Source organism: Vipera ursinii (genome assembly GCF_947247035.1).
Source record: "Vipera ursinii genome assembly, chromosome: 3".
Taxonomy (NCBI): Eukaryota; Metazoa; Chordata; class Lepidosauria; order Squamata; family Viperidae; genus Vipera; species Vipera ursinii.
In genome coordinates this window covers 204380488-204400691 of record NC_139516.1, presented here as the reverse complement: position 1 = coordinate 204400691, position 20204 = coordinate 204380488, and the positions used below count along the sequence as shown (strand labels likewise).

The 20204-nt window shown below is 45.8% G+C and overlaps 1 protein-coding gene across 1 annotated transcript in view; it reads left to right on the top strand.

Moving 5' to 3' along the window:
* Window positions 1-8744: 8744 nt before the first annotated feature.
* Window positions 8745-20204, top strand: part of ST3GAL1 (ST3 beta-galactoside alpha-2,3-sialyltransferase 1) — a 134503-nt gene continuing 123043 nt past the window's right edge. Inside the window, exon 1 of the mRNA XM_083360104.1 lies at window positions 8745-8899. The gene's annotated coding sequence lies outside the window, so the exon portion shown is untranslated. The remainder of the gene's footprint in view (window positions 8900-20204) is intronic.

The following is a 20204-nucleotide window of genomic DNA, read 5'->3' as shown; positions in this document are numbered from 1 at the left end:
AGTTGGGTGACCTTGAGCCAATCACCAGGTGACTGTGAGTTCTAGTCCCACCTTAGGCTTGAGAGCAAGTTGGGTGACTTTGGGCCAATCACCAGGTGACTGTGAGTTCTAGTCCCACCTTAGGCTTGAAAACCAGTTGGATGACTTTGGGCCAATCACCAGGTGAGTGTGAGTTCTAATCCCACCTTAAGCCTCAGAGCCAGTTGGGTGACCTTGGGCCAATCACCAGGTGACTGTGAGTTCTAGTCCCACCTTAGGCAAGAGAGCCAGCTGGGTGACGTTGGGCCAGTTACACCCAATCCACTACACAGGCTTATTGTTGTTAGGAAAATCGGAGGAGGAAGGTGTGTTGGGTATGTCGGGTTATTTGTAAAAATCGTGAAGGTAGGATACAAATAAATACACAAATATATATCAGCAAATCCCCGTGTTCCTTTTTTTGCTATGCATTTCATGGAGGATTGCCAGCCAGGATTCCACCTTAGTTGTATCTTTTCCAAAGCTAGAAAAAAATGCAGAGCCACTAGCAATTTCTCAATGCCTTTGTCTCTGCAACTTCATATTCTTTCCTTGCATGCTGGCTGGGGATACTGGTGCTTGCAATCCTATTTCATCTGCCGGGCGTCAAGTTAGGGAGCCTGTTGCAGATTTATCGCATATACCGAGTGTGGACCCTCATACAGTCAAAAGTCACCAAACCTGCATAAGAGCAAGAACTCAGGAGATGGTGAAGATTACACAGATATACCAGACCTTTTCCATCAATATTTTACTTACAGTATTTTAAACAATGAGGATCTCTGTTCTGTACTTATGTAGGGAGAACTGTGAGCAAAGCCATCTGGAATAATGGCTCTGTTCTATCTAAAACTTCCTTTGTATGTCCCTGCAATCCCTGGGACAACTGGATAGAACTGTTTACTGGCTGGATTCCCTTCCTGCTGTCTATTTTCTCTTTATGCCCTAAGAAAGACAGATCTGCCCTTACCTAGGATCGAACTGTCAACCTTCTGAGCGGGAGGTAAGCATCTTCACCACTAGGCTGTCACCACTAGGCCAGTCAAGTTATTCTCCAAAGCGCCTGAAGGCAAAGACAAGAAGCAACGGATGGAAACTGACCAAGGAGAGAAGCAACCTAGAACTAAGGAGAAACTTCCTGACAGTTAGAACAATTAACCAGTGGAACAACCTGCCTCCGGAAGTACTGAATGCTCCAACACTGGAAGTTTTTAAGAAGAAATTGGACAGCCATTTGCTTGAAATGGTATAGGGTTTCCTGCCTGAGCAGGAGGTTGGACTAGATGACCTCCAAGGTACCTTCCAACTTTTATTATTATCATCATCATCATCATCACCATCATCATCATCATCATCATCATCATCATCATTATTATTATTATTATTATTATTATTATTATTATTATTATTATTATTATTATTATTTATTTGCTCAATGGCTGTATTCTACCTAATTGCCCATAATATACTAACTTGATCTTCTTTTCTAATCTTTTTCGAAGGCAAGAGAATCACTGGCAAACACTCTGAGCTTCCTTTTTTTAAAAAAAAAAAAACAATATGCTATTTAAATGCTTTAATAAATAACTGTACTGTAAATATGCCCAGGGTTGATGACCTAAATTTCTGGTAGGCCTTTAGGTTAATAATGTGGGATGGTCATTCATACCGCTGGTTGTTTATTAATTCTATTCATATTCAGCATTCCTCATTAAAAATATGAAAAAGTGGCTAACAATACAATCTACAATAAAAGATAATTAACGCACATGTAAAATAAAGCCACAATGAAATCAGAGAAGCTATTGAAAATGGCAGTCAGTTAAAAGGATAATTGAGTTTAAAATACAGATTAGACCACACAACCAGGAAAACAAACTAGGTCACTTGCTTGGGCAACTATAGAACTTCATTCTATGGAACTATAGAATTAAAACAAGTTAGCTAGGTGGAACATTTCTTTTCCTGAGGTTTTTTCCCCCCTTATAAGTGCAAATCCTTTTAAAGTGAAAAGTTCCAAAGTGCTCCTGCAATCAGTTAGAAAGTCTCGTTTCATATTCTTCCAAATAGCAATATTAGCAAATACGGCTAGTCCTCAACTTACAATTTAATTAGGATCAGAATTTCTGTTCCTAAGCAAGACGGTTGTTAAACGCCCAATTTTACAACTTTTTTTGCCACAGTTGTTAAATGTGTCACCAATATCTCAGAGGCTGCCCCAAAGAAGAGGGAGTCAAGCTATTCTCCAAAGCGCTTGAAGGCAGGACAAGAAGCAACGGATGGAAACTAATCAAGGAGAGAAGCAACTTAGAACTAAGGAGAAGCTTCCTGACAGTTAGAACAATTAACCAGCGGAACAACCTGCCTCCAGAAGCGGTGAATGCTCCAAGTCTGGAAGTTTTTAAGAAGAGACTGGACATTCATTTGTCTGAAATGGCATGGGGCAGGGGTAGGCAACCTTGGCTCTTTTATAGCTGGCTCAGGAATTCTGGGAGTTGAAGTCCACAAGTCATAAAAGAGCCAAGGTTGCCTACCCCTGGTATAGGGTTTCCTACCTGAGCAGGGGGTTGGACTGGAAGACTTCCAAGATCCCTTCCATCATCATCATCATCATCATCATCATCATCATCATCATCATCATCATCATCATCAGAACCGGTAGCTAACTTTTTGTTGCCCAGACCCAGAATGGACTTCTGGAAGTGGCATCCACACAGAGAACCGGTTCTTCACATGTTTGAATCCCACCACTGGTGAACACCTAACCTGGGATGCTGCAGTCATCATACAGACAGCCGTTTGGCAAGCTACCAAATTCTGCTCAGGTGATTGTAGGGATGCTGTGAAGATTGTTAATTGTGAGGACTGGTTGTAAGTCGCTTTTTTCAGCGCCCTTGTTTGCTTCAAGTGGTTGCTAAACAAATGGCCACAAGTTGTGCAGAGAAAAGAAGCTCTCCAAGAAATCTTGACACTTCAACAGATCGTTTAGCAAAAAAAAGCGATCACTTGATCACAAGCTCCTATAATGCTCGTGGCTACTGAAATCCTAAACAATGCTTTGGATGTCTCCCTCAAAGACCCAATGTGAGTGGTTGACTCTTTTATCCAAAAATAAGCAGGCAGATGTACAGATCCGCAGTTCTGGAGCCCTGGTGGTGCAGTGGATAGAATGCAGCGTTACAGGCGAACTCTGCCCATTGCCAGGAGTTCGATCCTGACTGGATCGAGGTTGACTCAGCCTTGCATCCTTCCAAGGTCAGTAAAATGAGGATCCAGATTGTTGGGGTCCATAGGCTGATGTTGTAAACTGCTCAGAGAGTACTGTAAAAGCACTATAGAGTAGTATATAAACCTAGGTGTTATTGCTAATTCACCGTCCTACCAGACTGGCAGTTGCCAAGGTTTAATGCCCTCCTTTATGTCTATGGAGATTTCTCTGTCACCCAGGTCATAGTTATCCCAAAGGTGCTTTTTCACGAGGCAACTGGACTTTCTTGTTTTTCCTTGAAGATGTTTCGCTTCTCATCCCAGAAGCTTCTTCAGCTCTGACTGGAGTCAGAGAGGCTCCACACCCATTTGCACCACTCAGGTGACCCTGAAGACACAGATAAGCCTCCAGGTAGCTTTAAGGATGCAAATGACCAGTTGTCTGCAAGGAGTATAAATCTTTCCATTCCTCACCATCCAGTCAGAGCTGAAGAAGCTTCTTGGATGAGAAGTGAAACGTCTTCAAAGAAAAACAAGGAAGTCGAGTTGTGAAAAAGCATATATAGAATAGAGTTGGAAGGGACCTTGGAGGTCCTCTAGTCCAGCCCCCTGCTCAAGCAGGAGAACCTATGCCATCTCAGGACAGGTGAATGTCGAGTCTCTTCTTGAAAATCTCCAGTGATGGAGCGCCCACGATTTCTGGTGGCAAGCTGTTCCACTGGTGGATTGTCCTCACTGTCAGGAAGTTTCTCCTTAATTCCAGGATGCTTCTCTCTGGCTGGCTGAGGAATTCTGCGAGTTGAAGTCCACAAGTCATAAAAAGGCCAAGTTTGAAGACCCCTAGTTTAGAGGCAAACCATTTAATTATTTCAGCACCATTTCCCATTATTTATTTATTTATTTATTAATTATTTAATTTTAAAAGAGAATAGGCATATTAAGCAGAGAGAGAAAGAGACAGGAGTGAGCCAGCTTGTAAAATATGCAAGTTCCAGCTTCATGGATTGTTGCTCTTAGTAGCTAGATTTAAAAAATGGACAACAAGGCCCCCAGCCATAACAAAATGGCACAGAACACACCGTCTGGGTGTTTCCAGATCGAAGATGCCTTGGGCTTCCAATCAAAAGGCATTCTGGGGTTACGCCACCTTTTTCCCCATGCTAAATCCTCCCTCCCCCCCATCAAAAGAAAGGATTGAAGAAGTAATGCAAAACCACAAGAAGATTAGAATCAGAATCAGAATCGAGCTGGGAAGAACCTTGGAGGTTTTCTAGTCCAGCCCCCCCCTGCCCAAGCAGGAGATCCTACACCAGGGGTCTTCAAACTTGGCCCTTTTATGACTTGTGGACTTGCAACTCCCAGAATTCTGGGAAATGAAGTCCACAAGTCATAAAACAGCCAAGGTTCCCAGAATTCCTCAGCCAGCACGGCCCCCTTCATAACTAGCTGACTCCAACTCCCAGAATTCCTCAGCCAGTGTGCCTGTCTGAGGAATTCTGGGAGCTGAGGTCCACAAGTCATAAAAAGGGCCAAGTTTGAAGAGCCCTGTCCTATACCATTTCAGACAGGTGACTGTCTGAACGTCTGAAGGCAAGCTGTTCCACTGCTTAATTGTCCTGGCTGTTAGGAAGTTTCTCCTTAATTAGATGGAGAAAGAGGAGAAAAACATCGCTTGGACTCTTTCGTGTCTTGTAAATGAAGCAGAGTCATGCAAGGGTAAAACATTACCTAGAAAACCAAATTCTCCCACTGCATCGCCCCTAGACCAGACATGTCAAACACAAAGCCCGGGGGCCCAGATCCGGCCCGTGAAGTGGTTTCACTTGGCGCTTTAAAGCCATCCTGGAAACAGGGAGGGAACGGTCCCCGCTGCCTTGGCCCTGGCCCAGAGACCCTCCTTCTGCCAGAGACCCTCAGATCTGTCCCACTCCTGCCCAGGCCCCCATAGGCACCCTTGATACAAACTATGTAGAGCTGGCTACGCCCACCCAGTAGGCCATGCCCACCCTGGCCATACCCACCTGGCCCCTTGATGCTGATGCGGCCCTCAATGAAATTGAGTTTGACACCCCTGCCCTAGACGGATCCTCCTTCCCACCCCCACCCACCCCGTTTTACAGAGCCTCTTTTTTTTCCCCTCCTCCGGTTCGGCTGCACTCCTCTAGTACCCGCGTGGGGACCCCCTCGCTCGTTCCTACCACCACCCTCCCAGCGCGCAGCCCAGAGTTGCTAGCCCCGCTTTTGCTCCTGTCAATCGCGGCGCGCTTCAAAGCCGTTTTAAACAGTTGCAAATGTGGCTTAAAAGGAAAACGTCCTCCTGCTTGAGACCAGTTGTAGGTTTAGCTTGTAAGTTTTTAATTGCTGAATCTGCTCAACTGCGGCCATCCGAGACACGGAGAAGGCGGATTGAAGCCCGGAGGATGGCAAGGGAGGTGGCGGTTTCAGGAGAAGGCAAGAGCTGCAGCCTAAGGGGTTGAGTTGTGTTGGGGTCTTTGTTGCTCTCTTGAACTTGATTGTTCGCGAGAGCCGACGTCTCATCAGCACTTAGTCGGGGGATGTTTAGTCGGGGTAATGCAATGTCTGCAAGCGACCAACCATGCTCTGAACGGAACAAGGATCCCGAGTTGTTGAACGTTGACGAAAGGAACAGTGTTGTGTCCACCATGTAGCTCCGATCTTCGGGTCTGGCCCTGTATTAATCTGCCTCTCCCCATCTCTCTCTTTCTCTTCCCCCTTTCTCCTTCCTCTCTTTCTCTTTCTCTCAGAAAGACAGGGAGTCTTTCTGCCTCTGTGTGTGTGTGTGTGTGTGTGTATGTACATATGTACATACACACACACATATGTACATATGTATGTAGATATGTACATACACACACAGAGAGAGAGAGAGAGAGAGAGGCAGAAAGACAGGAAAAAGAGAGGGAAAGAGAGAGAGGGAGGAGAGAGAGGGGGAGAAAGAAAAAGGCAGAAAGAAAAAAGAGGGAAAGAATGAGGGGAGAGAGAGAGACGGAGAGGGAGAGAGAGAGAAGATAAAGGGAGAGGGAGAAAAGAGAGGGAAAGAGAAAGTGGAGAGAGAGAGAAGAGAGGGAAAGAGAAAAAGAGGGGGGGAGAGAGAGAGGGAGGAGAGAGAGGGGTGAAAGAAAAAGGCAGAAAGAAAAAAGAGGGAAAGAATGAGGGGAGAGAGAGAGACGGAGAGGGAGAGAGGGGGCAGAGGGAGAGAGAGAGAGAGAGAGAAGATAAAGGGAGAGGGAGAAAAGAGAGGGAAAGAGAAAGTAGAGAGAGAGAGAAGAGAGGGAAAGAGAAAAAGAGGGGGGGAGAGAGAGAGGGAGGAGAGAGAGGGGTGAAAGAAAAAGGCAGAAAGAAAAAAGAGGGAAAGAATGAGGGGAGAGAGAGAGACGGAGAGGGAGAGAGGGGGCAGAGGGAGAGAGAGAGAGAGAGAGAAGATAAAGGGAGAGGGAGAAAAGAGAGGGAAAGAGAAAGTAGAGAGAGAGAGAAGAGAGGGAAAGAGAAAAAGAGGGGGGGAGAGAGAGAGGGAGGAGAGAGAGGGGTGAAAGAAAAAGGCAGAAAGAAAAAAGAGGGAAAGAATGAGGGGAGAGAGAGAGACGGAGAGGGAGAGAGAGAGAAGATAAAGGGAGAGGGAGAAAAGAGAGGGAAAGAGAAAGTGGAGAGAGAGAGAAGAGAGGGAAAGAGAAAAAGAGGGGGGGAGAGAGAGAGGGAGGAGAGAGAGGGGTGAAAGAAAAAGGCAGAAAGAAAAAAGAGGGAAAGAATGAGGGGAGAGAGAGAGACGGAGAGGGAGAGAGAGAGAAGATAAAGGGAGAGGGAGAAAAGAGAGGGAAAGAGAAAGTGGAGAGAGAGAGAAGAGAGGGAAAGAGAAAAAGAGGGGGGAGAGAGAGAGGGAGGAGAGAGAGGGGTGAAAGAAAAGCAGAAAGAAAAAAGAGGGAAAGAATGAGGGGAGAGAGAGAGACGGAGAGGGAGAGAGGGGGCAGAGGGAGAGAGAGAGAGAGAGGGGGGGGATAAAGGGAGAGGGAGAAAAGAGAGGGAAAGAGAAAGTGGAGAGAGAAAAGAGAGGGAAAGAGAAAAATAGGGGGGGGTGGGAGAGAGAGAGAGAGACCGCGAACGAGCGAGAGAAGAGGAGGAGGAGGAGGAGGCGGATTTGATGGCTGCTGAAACTGTCCAGAGACTGAACGGGTTCGGGACAATCGCTTTTCTTCCGCCGATGCCAACCAGTTTTTCCTCCAACGAAAGGCCCCCCTCTTGTGGTCTGTAGCGCTTTCGTTCCGGCGGATTTTTGCTTTCCTTTTCGACGCAGCAGCCGAAGCAGCAGCTCCGAAAAGGAACTTTAAATCCTCCCTGTCCGCCCCTCTTCCCCGCCTCGCCGGCTTCCCCCCTCCCAGACCTCCCTGACTCTGGGGGGGAAAGAAACACGTTAGCGCACAAATCGGAGCCTTCTCTGTCTCGGGCGTGTTCACACGATCTTGTGGGTCGACCAAGCAAGCCGCGTTTGTTGCACTTTTTTAACCGGCGAGGTCTTGAACAAAGAAATCAAAGGCGGGGGGGGGGCGGAGGTGGGTTTTTTTTGGGGGGAAGGGGCGGGGAGGTAGTTTTTTCGGGGGGAAGGGGCGGGGAGGTAGTTTTTTCGGGGGAAGGGGCGGGGAGGTGGTTTTTTTGGGGGGAAGGGGCGGGGAGGTGGTTTTTTTGGGGGGGAAGGGGCGGGGAGGTAGTTTTTTCGGGGGAAGGGGCGGGGAGGTGGTTTTTTTGGGGGGAAGGGGCGGGGAGGTGGTTTTTGGGGGGGGGAAGGGGCGGGGAGGTGGTTTTTTGGGGGGAAGGGGCGGGGAGGTGGTTTTTTTTGGGGGGAAGGGGCGGGGAGGTGGTTTGGGGGGGAAGGGGGGAGGTGGTTTGGGGGGAAGGGGGGAGGTGGCTTTTTGGGGGGAAGGGGCGGGGAGGTGGGTTTTTTGGGGGGAAGGGGCGGGGAGGTGGGTTTTTTGGGGGGGAAGGGGGGAGGTGGGGTTTTTTTTGGGGGGAAGGGGGGAGGTGGGGGTTTTTTTGGGGGGGAAGGGGCGGCCCGATCACCACCGCCCGCTGGAAAGAGCGCTGGATCCCCCCCCCCCGCAACCAAAATCGGATCGGTGCTGGGGTGAGCTGGAAAAGAGCGCGTTTTTGCGGGCTCGCAGCGCTGGGCTTCAGGCTCGGCTTGACTCCGCAGCGCAATTTGCTCCCTCGCCCCCCTCTGGCCCCGGTTTGTTACGGATACATTGACACACACACACACACACACACACACACACACACACACGCATCAGCTGGAGAGCCCGGCCCGAGTCTTGCTCGGCCCGAGAGCCTCCTCCGATCCCGGGGTCGAGAAGGCAGGCAGGGCACTCGCCCGCTGCGCCCCTCCGGAGCCAGTTTTGCGCTCGCTCGCATCCACGTGGCTTTCTCGGGGAGGGAGCCCTATATTAGGGCAGGCAGGCTGGCAGGCAGTCCGGCGCGCTCGCGTGGAGGAGGAGGAAGAGGAGGAGGAGGGCGGAGGAGGCGGCGGCGGCGGAGGGGCTGTGCCGGCGCCGCCCGGAGCCAAAAGGAGCTTCCCCGCGGCTGGCTCGGACCCGCGAGCGGCGGCGGCGGCGGCCACTTCGGGAGGACAAAGGGAGAGGCGGCGAGCTGCCCGGAGGCGGAGGCGGTGAGTGAACGGCGGCCGGGCTGCCTGCCTGCTTGCCCGCCTGCCGGGCGGCGTAGCGCGCCCCAGAGCTCCGTTTCTCGGCGCTTTCCCCGCTCGGGAAGGGACGGGCTGAAAGGCGAGGGGGCGCGACCGCGGGCTCCGCGGGGAGGCGACCGAGCACAGCGCCGCCTCAGCTGGCTGCCCTTTGCCAGGCGGGCTTCCTTTTAGGGGCGGCGGAGGAGGAGGAGAGCCGAGCGCCGGCGCGCCTCTGTGGCGAAGCGGGAGTCCGTCGCTGTGGGCTATAGCCGGGTCGACCCTGGCGAGCGGGCTCGGCGGCGGGCAGGAGGGGGAGATGAGGGAACGCCCGGGTTTGGGAGCAAGCCCTTCTTGAGCCCCGCGTGTCGCCAGCTGAACGTCGGGAAGGCGCCGGGAGGGGAGGAGAGGAGAGTCAGGGTTCCCCCGAGGGAAAAAAAGGGAGTCAGCCGGGCAAAGGCGTCGTGGGAACGCGGGCTCAGGGCGGCGGCGGAGGGCAGCGGGGAAGCCAGCGCGATTGGGGCTCCCCGCTCGGCAGCAAGGCGGACCGTGCGGAGGAGGCAGAGCGAGGCGCCTCCGGGCTCGAGTCGAGGGCGGGTGGACGAAGCAGCAGCAGCGGCGGCTCCAACTTTCGGGCCGGGATGGGGGAAAAGGCGTCGTGGGAAGGAAAGAGAAGGGAAGCAGCCTCCAGGGCGGAGACGGAGGGAAGCGTCTGCCTTGCTCTCTTTCCTTAGCCGGCCGGCTGAACGTGTGGAAGGGAGGCCCCGTCCGCCCCTTGGTCGGAGCTGAGGAGAACTGCTAGCCGGCGAAGCGGCGCCCGGACTTTCCCTCTCCCGCGCCTTTTCGGCTCCCGCCTGGCCTGAGGAGAAGCGGCGGCGGCGGCGGTGGCGGTTCGTTTCCTCAGCCCGCCGCCTGACAAGAGGCCGATCTGAGGCGGTTGTGACTCTGCCTGCGTGCCTGTATTTGCGTGTTTGTGTGGACCGAGGGCTCGGCTGAGCTGCGGGGCGGGCGGGCGACGGCAGCCCTGCCGGCTTACGACCCGGGCAGGTGGGGCTTGCGGAGCGGCGGGAGGCGAGGCGCCGGCCGCGGGACGCCGAAAGGGGAAAGGCAGGCGAGGCGAGGCGGCTCCTCTTTTATTATTTTTTTTTGCCTCCAGGAACGGCGCCTCGCCACGTGCTCGGCCGCCGCTCCCTCCCTGGCGTCTCCAGAGAACTCGTGTGTAGAGCCGGCATTCCGACGATCAGCCAGCCGGTCGGGCCTCCTTGCTGCCCTTTGAATTAAGAATAACAATAAAAAAAAAACAACGGCTTGGTAGATAAATACAGGTAGCCCTCGACTTACACCAGTTCGTTTAGTGACCGTTCAAAGTTACGACGGCCCTGGAAAAAAGGGGCTTATGATGGTTTTTTTCTGCAACTGGCCACCTTTGCGGCATCCCTGTGGTCACGTGATCAAAAAGCCACTTGGCAACTGACTCACATTTATGACGGTTGTAGTGAGTGTGAGTGTGAGTGTGTGTTTGTGATGTGGTGTGATCTGATCCCCTTTTGCGACCTTCTGACGAGCAAAGTCAATGGGGAAGCCAGATTTATTTAACAACTGGGTAGGGAACTTATCAACTGCAATGATTCACTTAACAACGGTGATGGCAGGAAGGGTCGTAAAATGGGGAAAAATTGTCTCACTTGGCAACATAAGTTTTGGGCTTAATCGTGGTCATAAGCCGAGGACTGTCTGTGCTGGAAGTCTGACTGATGGGAGAGGGGGAAGCCCAGCCAGTCATCTCACCCCAACACGGATCAGTGTAGATTGAATGGTATTGGGCTTTAAAACATGTATTTGAACTTTGTTTTTAAGAGGCTTTATATTTGTACACCGCCTTGGAAGCTCTGCTAAAAGGCAGTGATAGCCCACAGGTTTTATTTATATTGAGTAAAATGCGAAGTGTATAAAGAGGTTGTTATTTTTTTTCAACTTGGCATCCAGGAATAGTTTCAAACACCCAGAATGCGGACTTCAAACCTTGCCCGAGGTTTGTGATCTCAATTGGGAAATCAGCACCATGTTTTTACGGTACTCAAAAGTAGGTTAAGGTATCGAATCTTGCAGAAATGTCTAAGATTTCTGCTTATTTGAAGGATCACTCGCAAGAAAGATATATTTCAGTTTGGAGGAGATGGATAGATTATATTCAGAATAAATATGGGACTAAAAAGTTCCATTTAGCTTATGAGTAGATTTTAGATTGTCATTAATTTTAGTATTAGTATTGATTATATTTTTGTTTAAGTTATTATTATGCTTTTAATAATTTGAATGTATCAATGTTAAAGGGGAGTTAGCACATTATGAATTTGGTTAATTTTATAATGGATAATTTTAGTTAGAATATGATTATTATATCTATGACCCTGTATTCAGCTCTGGGAAGTGGGGGGGAGGGGGGTGGTTTGGGGCAGGTGGGTTTTGGGAATATGTATTGTAATTTTTTTTTGTAAAACCCTTTAATAAAAAAAGTAGGTTTGCACAACTTCAACTTACAACCATTCGTTTAGTGACCGAAATTACAACAGCACTAAAAAAAGTGACATGTCTGTTTTTTCACTCGATCGTTGCAAAGTCAGTGGGGAATCCAGTTTCACTTAACAACCATGTTACTACCTTAATAACTGCAGCGATTCACTTAACAACTGTGACAAGAAAGGTATTAAAAGGGGGCAAAACTCACTTGTCTCACTTTGCAACAGAAATGTTGAGCTCAATTGTGGTCATAAGTTAGGTTTTGGGGGTTTGATTATTCTTGCTTCCTGGTTAACTGAGTGGACGAGTGCAGACTAGCTGATTCTCACTCATATTAAACAAAAACAGGGCTTATTCAGTGCATTACGCTGGATCAGAAGTTGTACCTTAAATCAGACAACCCTGGTTTAATGCAGTAAGAAATCTAGCCAGTGCTTAATTGAGGTTTGACTATGAAACATCTGGTCCATATATCAGTTTAACATATGGACCAGAAGTTGAACTCATTAGCTTCTGCTAAACAATTGTTAAGTTTTGTTTCTTTGAAACTTGCCCTGATCAGATATGAGTGTTGAGAGGAAATGAGAAGAAAAAAAAAGTATCACCCATGACAGTTAGTTTTAAAGAGTTTCTATCTAGCGGGAAGCTCTTGAACCAAAGCCAGCAACAACAACAAAAGTTTCATACATATACATTGTATAAACATGCCACAATGTGTTTTTTTTTAAAAAACACAAATTACAGACTTTTTTTCTTAAAAAAAAAGTGTTCAGAAGGGAAAAGTGTAACTTCCTCCAGAGCTCTGAAACTCTCTTGGCAAGCACTGACTTGAAAATGAGGATTTGCCACCCTGGAAATGTATAGGAGCTTTCCTCTAAGGAGGCCTGTTAAAGATCTAGAGTAGTAACTGTGTAGTAACTGCCTTCATTCCTTGCCTTTTCTAGCGTACGCGCACTCGTGTGTTAAAGACACGGTGCAGTATATCGCATGAACCAGAGAATAGATTAATTCAGCAACCAAATTAAACAAACAACCAAATGGAAAGCTATTCTTAGCACAGGAGGGGGTCTTTTATTAAATATACACCTTTCAAGATGTGTTGCTATGAATAACAATCAGAGAGAAATAACTATATACCTGTAAGCATGCAAGATAAATTGGTCATCTCCGTGGAGACCCTGTAAGAGAACTAAATTTAAAGTAGAAAATTAGTCTATTCTTCTCCAGAGCTCAACAGCTAGTTTATTGGAGTGTCTGCTATCTACCATATATTACAAAGAAAAGAATGCCTTGATCATGGAAAAGATAAAAAAAAAAATTAATAGCAGGGGTTTGCGCTGAATGTTGAGCATTGGTGCATGTTTCCTGGACTGTCTGTTTAAATCTATGTTGAAAAAATTGTCACAAAGAAAAGTTGGGATCATTCTGGTTTCACTGGCTATTTTGGATGAACCATTTACTTTCTTAGTCTAGTCCAGTCCAGACATGTGAAACTCGGAACATCCCGTGACGTTGTGCAACGTATGGGGATAGTTTTGCCATTGCCGGCAATGGAGTGGGTGTTGATTTTGCGTGATGCGTCTGGCCCACGGGCTGGCACTTTGACACCCCTGCTGTAGTCCAGTGTTGCTCAATCTTGGCAACTTTAAGAGATGTGGAATTAAAACTCCTAGAATTCCTCAGCCAGCAAGCTGGGAGAAATGCAGAATTCTGGAACAAATTGAAAGAATACCAGAATTCTGGGAATTGACGTCAGCAGTTGCCAAGGTTGAGAAACACAGATCTAATCTATCAATCTAAGGTCTAGTAAGAATAAAATGGGGTTGAAAGGACAGAATAACCCACACTGTCTTAATCGAATAACAGAATTGGAAGGGACCTTGGAGGTGTTCTAGTCCAACGTCTGCACAAGCAGATGACCCTATATCATTTCAGACAGATGGTTGTCCAATTGTTTCTTAAAAACTGCCTGTGTTGGAGTACCCACAACTTCTGGAGGCAATCCATTCCACTGATTAATTGTTCTAACTGACAGTTCTAACTGTCAGGAAATTTCTTCTTAGTTCTATGTCCTCATGGTTTCCTAGCAAGTTGTTTGATTATCTCTGTGTTTTAGTCATTAGCATTATCTTCTTGGTGTAATTATAATAACTTTTCATATTATACAGAAAGGAGAATTGGCAATAGCCATGCTGAATCATGGGTTTTAAATCCAACCTATCTGAACAGATCTAGGTTGAAAATGCTGCCCTATGTTACTATCACTGTTTGCATGCTTATGACAATGATTTTTCTGGCATAGTCTTTCTATCTTTATTCTATCTCTATCTCAATCTCTCTCTCTCTCTATCTATCTATATCCATATCTCTATCTATCTATATCTATATCTATCTATCTATCTATCTTAGCAGCTGGTGCATAGTAGTGAGTAGATATATTTATGGTGTAGGCATGAGTGCAAACTTAAGGTTTGCAATGAAAATCCAAATTTTCTGTTACATTTTAAAATATACAGGTAGATAAATCTCTATGGAGATTCTCAGTCATCCAGTTCATGGTTGTCCCAAAGGTGCTTTTACACGAGGCAACTGGACTTTTCTTGTTTTTCTTTGAAGATGTTTCGCTTCTCATCCAAGAAGCTGAAGAAGCTTCTTGGATGAGAAGCAAAACATCTTCAAAGAAAAACAAAAAAGTCCAGTTGCCTCTTGAAAAAATACATTATTTGAGGAGCAAAAGAAGTCAAAGGGGTCTAGGTTAGGGAAAACTTCTGTCTGCTTTAAATTATAGCAGTGTAGTCTGAAATGTCAAGTTTGTTATAGGATGCATACTTTGAATTATTTATTTATTATTTATTATTTTATTTTTATTACATTTATATCCCGCCCTTCTCCGAAGACTCAGGGCGGCTTACAAGCTTAGCAGTAGCCTTCATTCTATGTATATGCCTGCTGAATTAGAATCTGCTCACTAGTAAATAGCATTTATTAGTGGATTAACATGCATTCAATAATATTTTCGCATCAATTAACTTTGGTTTTTGGTTACTCTTTTTAAGAAGACTTTGCCAGTGTCTAGTCGTGCAAACATTTCAGGAATATATTTGGACCAAAGAACTTTTCAAAACAAGAAATAGAGAATAATGTCAGGTTTCAGCAGACACTCGTACAAATAGCTCGGTAACCAATTTGCTCCAGTTTAGGCTCATCTAATTCAGCAATTAAGATTAGAAATTGCTGACAGATTGGGCTCCGTTCCCTCTTGAACAGATGGTCTTCCCAGCATTTGGAGCTGCTGATAAATTAATGAAGGGGCCTCTCGGATTCTCTATGGCCGATCAGCATCTCTTTCCTGTCACAAAAAATTGGCAGAAGGCTTTGTCACCACAGGATTTCCTTGCCTGGTGACCCCAGCATAGATTTGTTGTTTGGTTCCTTTTGACAGGAGGCGGGAACAGTGCCTAACTGCAGCATTTGACAACTGAGTTCACTGCTACACTGCTAGGAACATAGGCTGGGCAAGACTTTCACTTTCACTTGGGCTATCCAGTGTGTCTCCTGCCATGGATCAAGTGTTACTTAATTGTCATAAAACCTGCAGAGATGCAGATGTAGTTCTCATTCATTCATTCATTCATTCATTCATTCATTCATTCATTTATTTATTTATTTATTTATTTATTTATTTATTTATATTTATATACCGCCCTTTCCCGAAGGACTCAGGGCGGTTTACAGGGCATTTAAAAGAAAATCAATACAAACGTTAAAACAAATTAAAAAAGATTAAATAAAACCCTGAGAAAAATAAAAAAACCCAGTTAAAATTAAAATTAAAAAATTCTCAGCCTGGGCCAGAGAGCTCGAAGAGCCAGGTCTTCAGGTCCCGGCGGAATGAACAGAGGTCGGGGGCAGTCCTAAGCTCCGTAGGCAGCTGGTTCCACAGGGCAGGCGCACCCACTGAGAAGGCCCTACCCCTGGGTGTTACCCGCCGGCAATCTTTAACCGGTGGCACCCTGAAAAGACCCTCCCTGTGGGAGCGCACTGGACGAAGGGAGCTTGATGCTGGCAGCAGGTGTTCCCTCAAATATCCCGGACCCAAGCCATTTAGGGCTTTATAGGTCATCACCAGCACCTTGAATCTCACCCGGAGGGCAACCGGAAGCCAATGCAGCTCGCGGAGTAGAGGTGTTACATGGGAGTATCGGGAGACCCCCATCACGACTCGCGCGGCTGCATTCTGCACCAGCTGAAGCCTCCGGGTGGTCCTCAAGGGCAGCCCCATGTAGAGAGCGTTGCAGTAGTCCAATTGGGAGGTCATGAACGCATGAGTGACTGCGCAGGGCATCTCGGTCCAGATAGGGTCGCAACTGGTGCACCAGGCGAACCTGGGCAAAAGGTCCCCTGGTCACGGCTCCTATATGTTCTTCAAAAGTGAGCCGCGAATCCAGGAGGACGCCCAAGTTGCGAGCCCTATCAACGGGGGGTAACACCTCACCCCCCCATCGTTAGAGATGGAATAGTCTGGTTGACCCGAGATGCCGGTATGCACAGCCACTCAGTCTTGGCGGGATTGAGACGAAGCCTGTTTCTCATAAGCTGTTTGCTTTTTTCTTTCTTTCTTTCTTTCTTTCTTTCTTTCTTTCTTTCTTTCTTTCTTTCTTCCTTCCTTCCTTCCTTCCTTCCTTCCTTCCTTCCTTCCTTCCTTCCTTTCCTCCCTCCCTCCTCATAGCATTGAAATCTTGCAAGCATGTTTCATTCTGTTTTGCTATGGTTGAATTTCAGTGTTTCAGCTAAATGTCTATGGAGATTCTCAGTCATCCAGGTCACGGTTGTCCCAAAGATGCTTTTTCAAAAGGCAACTGGACTTTGTTTTTCTCCTTGAATACATTTCACTTCTCATCCAAGAAGCTTCCTTAGTACTGACTGAATGGTAGAGGGGGGAAGAATTTATATTCCTTACAGTCAGTGCTTTTTTCGTAAAAGAAAAAGGTGCCGGAACTCACACACATCATACAACCCGCCTTGCCTACCCTACAAGGTTCCATCCAAAAAAGGTGCCGGAACTCCATTCTGAGCGTTCTATGAGAAAAAAAGCCCTGGTCACAGTTATCTGGTCATTAGCCCTCTTTTGAGAATCATTGAGCCCACTGGTGTTTCAGTAGCTTCCTGCTGCCAATATTCATAGATTCATAGAAAGTGAGGAGTTGAATCCACCACCACAGTAAGTCATCTGTGCAGTTCATTAAAGACCCCAGTCTGAAGATTCAGCAGCAGAAAATGTAACAGCTTCATCGATTTCATGAAACAAAGTTTCTGTCAGGACCCACCTCAATCCACATCTTAGGAAATAAGAACTCTTGGATGCAAGTTTAGTCCAAAAGGAAAATGTTTACTAGGATGGAATCGATTGTGGCAATACAAGACGGAATCTAACAAAGTTACATTTCAATCCTATATAAAGCATTCCCATTTCAGCCCCCTCCCCTCATCCATTTGGTCAGATGTCAGGCCCTTCCATGGGAAAGGGAACTCTCCTTGGTTTTATGGTTATTGCTTCCTTTTTTGTTGTAAATGAAGATGCAATCCAATCTGTCACTCCCCCTCCCTCCCCCAGTTCAAATGTTCCCTGTTGTTTGAAGATGCCTAAAGTCTATCCTCTCCCCCCCCTTCGGAGAGATGGCAGAATCCCCAGAATAAGCACATTGTTCTACCTATACATTTATGAAATGTGATATAAATGGATTCTGACAGTTTCTGAGTTTTTATAATATGCTAGGTTAGACTAAAAAAAGGAGAGATTGTGGTTGTAGGAGACCCATAATTGTTTCTTCTTGTATGGGTCTGGCTGACACAGATCTATACTAATATTGTGGATTATGTTGCCAAAGCATATTGCGTAAATTAAATATATAGTGTTGCAATGATCCCAGAGCTGTAGCTTTGGTTTTAGGTTACGATCATAGGAAAGGTTTCCAAAAAACACTTCACGTGTTGAGCACTTTTTAAAGTACTGATCTCACGTAATTTGATGCCTGTCCCATTAATTTCATCATCTTCTGTGGGAAAAAAGCTGGGAAAGAATGAACTCTACTTGACTTCACAGCATCTGAAGCCCAAGGAATTGAGTACAACACCCCGACTGGATTGCTGGAGGCTTAAAACTGTGGGTTTGGTTGGTCTTTAGTCATGACCTGACAGGTTGAAAATTGAAATCATTTGGAAAACTGCTTAATTTCTCAAGCATAAGCTTCCCCCCAATTTTCCTTCATGAAAAACATGCTTTAATTAGAATCCAGATCAGGCCGTCAAATCTTTCCCATTCCTTCCCCTGGGAACTCAGATCACTCAACTTAGATCAAGTAAAGAGATCAAACTGAAGGTCATTCTGGATAAAGAGTTAAAGCCTCTTCCTGTACTAAGCAGTTAGGCTAGAGCTGTATTTCTTCAACCTTCTCCTCTTTGCACAACTTCCCAGACTTCTAAAAATGATGGAGGACCCTGATAAAAGCTTTTATTTATATCAGCAGGATAGCCCAGCGGTTAAAGACGCTGAGCCCAGCGTCAGTTGGTTTGAGACCTGAGCGCCATGCGATGGGGTGAGCTCCCATCCCTTGCTGCAGCTCCTATCCACCTAGCAGTTCTAAAACATGTAAATGTGAGTAGATAAATAGGTATGCTACCTTGGTGGGAAGCATTCCACGACCTTCAGCACACACCATGTTGGCCACATGACCACGGAAACGTCTTCAGACAACCTTGGCTCCCTCAGCAAATAAACAGAGATGAGGACCACCCCTAGAGTTGGACACAACCGGACAGGGGAAATCTTTACTTTTACCTTTTTATATGGGTAATATTTATTAACATATATGTGTTAAAATTAAAATGGATGATTCCATTGAATATTTATTAAAATGTGTAAAAATAAAACTGTTAGGTGTTAACGTAAAACGTTTTCATGAAAAACTATTTTTAACAAAACCAAATGATGTGAAGTGTGATTATTTTATGTTTTGGCAAATATCTTCAATATCTGGCGAATGAATTTGATTTCAAGAGTCACTGAGAGCGTCTTGGGAGACACCCAGAGGTCCTAAGACTAGAATTTAAGAAATGCTAGAAGGAGGAGGAGGAGGAGGAGGCAGTGGTTTTAAAGTAATGTGTAGTTTGACCCTCCGTTATCACCTTGTGATTCTGTTCTCAATGAATTCCCCTAGGATTTTTTTTTATATATAGAAGGAATTTGGGTTGGGATGTTGACAAAACTATGAATCAATGTGAGAGAATCCACAATTATAAGGAAGTCCTGTCTGGCCTGGAACTTAGTTCTTGAAATGTAGAATCTGAGCAGAGATACTTGAGAGTTTCAAAAAAAGGGGGGGGGGGAAGCTGAAGTTGATTGTAATCATGTTAAGTGGATTCCCTGTCAAAAGAATGAGTGCTTCCTTCAGGTTGTGACTGCCATTTGGAAACTAGCAAGGAGGGAGGGAAATAGTCTATGCTTAGAAATTTCTTCCATGAAAAACTGAAGTTTCCAATTATATTGTGGGCTTGGTCCCACAATCCCCAAAATCATGAGGTTGGCTTTGGAAAGAGATTAAAATAATCCTTTACTAGAAAAATATGTTTCCGGGCCTTGAAGGTTACCGTAGGATTATGTAATCAAACTTTTTTCCCCTCTCTGCCTTCAAGAGCTAAACATTTAATTTCACTTTACGTTCCAGAGCAAGGTTTGACCTTTTTTTTTAAAAAAAAAGGATGAATTCCCCTTCATTTCCTTCCCCATTAAATTAAATTCAGAGCATTCAAATATGTGTATTCACCCCATCATATTTTATTCTTACTCTATTCTTACTCAGTTTTAACACAGCTCTAAAGAATAGGAAATGATTTTAGTATATCTTGGTTCCTGAAACATACTGAAGGAAATCCCAAAAGTGTTTTTTTTTCTTCAAAAGGCAACTGGATTTTCTTTTTTTTTTATTGAAAAGTTTTAACATACAATTTTTCTTTAAAAATCCCCCCTCCCCCTCCCTCCTCCCCCCCTACCTCTCCCCCCTCCCCCCCTCCCCCCGACTTCCCAGAGCTAAATACAAGGTATATATATAAAAAGCAATCATAAACAATCATATACTAACAACTATAAACTCTAAAATCCATCACTCTCTAGCTTATATAGGATAAAACAAGCCTTAGTAATATTAAATATATATAAAAAACTAAAAGAAAAAAAGAAAAAAAGAAAGAAGACTTATTCAAATGCTACATAAAACTTCTTAACCCTATACTTGTTCTGGATAAACTCAATCCATTTTCTCCATTCCATAATATAGCGTTCTTGCGAGTGATCTTTCAAATAGGCCGAAATCTTCGCCATCTCTGCCAGGTCGGAAACCTTTAAAGTCCACTCTTCTATGGTCGGCAGTTCCTCTTTCTTCCAATACTGACCTATCAAAAGTCTTGCTGCCGTAATTAAATTCAACATCAGCTTGGTGTCCACAACTGTAACATCTGTAATTATTCCCAACAAAAAAAGTTGTGGACAAAACTTTATCCTCTGTTTAAAAATCTTCTGCATGTTCCACCAGACTTTTATCCAAAAAGCCTTAACCTTTTTACATGTCCACCATATGTGAAAATATGTTGCATTCCATAGCTCCTCTTATTTCAGATGCTGGCTGGTTCAATACCACTTCGAGAGCCTCAGAAACCAGCTGCTTTAAATCTTCCTTAATATTCTCTTTTAAACCTCTGATTCTAACAGCAAACTGCA